Genomic DNA, 1,917 nt, shown 5'->3' with positions numbered 1-1,917 from the left:
AAATATAAACTTTTGTTGATAGATTATTATGTTTAATTAAGTGATTTTTGATAAAAATGTGTATTAAGGATTAAATTGAGAAAAGTGTACAAATTCAAGGTTAAATGTGTGAATAAACTAAAAATATGGGCTGCTAGTAGTATGGGTAGAATTCGGCCTAACAAGGATTTAGTGAAATTTTGTGTATTTTATGTTATTTTGAAATAAGGACTAAATTGAGAAAAATGCAAAATGTTAGGGGCTAAAATGCAAATTTCCATTTATATGTTCTTGAATGAAAATTTAATGAAATGTTGAATAATTAAGTTAAATTTGATATTAATTAGATTGGAAAAAGTGGAAATCGGATTTGGATCGGGAAAATCGGAAGTTATCGATTAGTCGTTCCGGTCCGTTCGCGTTCGTACGAGGTAAGTTCATAAGTGAATAAATGCTGTTAAATTTGAATGTATATATGTTATATGTGCTGAATTTATCTTTAATAAATATATGTGCATATGCTGAATTGAATTTAGAGTTGGAGAACTAGTTACGAGCTTGAATCGATAGAATTACGACGTCCGAAAAGCCCCGTACGAACCATAGGAATAGTTAGGATACATATGTCATGACATAGGATTCCGATATATGTTATCGTGTAAGACCACGTCTGGGACGTTGGCATCGATTTGAGATTTGTATAAGACCATGTCTGGGACATCGGCATCATATTTGATTTCGTGTAAGACCCTGTTGGGACAGTGGCATCGATATTGATTACATGTAAGACCACGTCTGGGACTTGGCATTGTACATTTTTTTTGAGCTATCCAAGTATCCTATTTGATTCTGAACGGTTCAACGGGTATTCCGAGAAATAAATGAGTATATGAGTGGCAGCCGAATCAGTATGTTATGATGAATATGAATTGAGCAATGAAGAAGTATGATTATGATTATTCGTTATATAATTTATGTGAAAATGAGATGTGAATTGTTATGCTTATTCGGGCTTGGAAGTGTATAAAAAGAAATTGATATATTTTTTACGAATAAATTGTAATAAATGATCATGATTCGGTTGGTATGTAATGAAATTGTGGAAGCTTAATCCTACGAATGAGCTAATGGTAGATATATAAATTTGAAAAAAAAAAAACGGTTTATATGTCCATCCATAATTAACTCTAGTGAAGTTACCTAGTGTGGTCTTAAGAAATTGAGATTATGATGAATGTATATGTGGTTGAGATTTTTTAAATTCAGCTTAGTTAAATTGAATTATAAACATTATTGGAATGATTTATTTGCTTATGGCTTACTAAACTTTCAAAGCTTACTCTGTGTGTTTTTCCTATGTTATAGAGTTTCGGAGACTTGCTCTGGTTGGAAGTCTTGGGAGATCTCATCACACTATCCCGTATTCATTTCGGTAAATAAACTCTTTGAGATTTGGTTATGTGGCATGTATAGGCTAGTTTTGATATATTGATTTTGAAATTTGTATATGTATATAGCCATGCGAAAATGGCTTGTTCATGATGCAAATGTTGGCAATTATTTTGGTCATGTATAAGCTTAATTGAGAGGTATGATTTATGGTAAATAGTTGTGATGTTGGTTATATGATTTGGCAATGAGAAGTGGTAAGTAGGGTATATATTCGGCTTATTAATTAACTTACTTTGGTGGCATGAAAAGTGGTATAATATGTTTGGTAAAAGGGGTCATTTGAATATCTATAAATGACATATTGTTTTGATGTTAAGATATGAGATACTATGTTTATCTTATAGACTGGGTGATGGAGATGTTATATTTATTGAGTTAAATTTGATAACCGAAAGGTTATTTTTTTTAAATTGTTGGACATTTAGATATGAATACATATGCTATTTAATGTTTGCTTTAGTTTCGTTTAAAAAGGTCAATCATTGA

The sequence above is a fragment of the Gossypium hirsutum genome, chromosome D06 (assembly GCF_007990345.1).
Source record: "Gossypium hirsutum isolate 1008001.06 chromosome D06, Gossypium_hirsutum_v2.1, whole genome shotgun sequence".
Taxonomy (NCBI): Eukaryota; Viridiplantae; Streptophyta; class Magnoliopsida; order Malvales; family Malvaceae; genus Gossypium; species Gossypium hirsutum.
The sequence above is the reverse complement of the archived record's forward strand: the minus strand, read 5'-3'. Positions refer to the sequence as shown.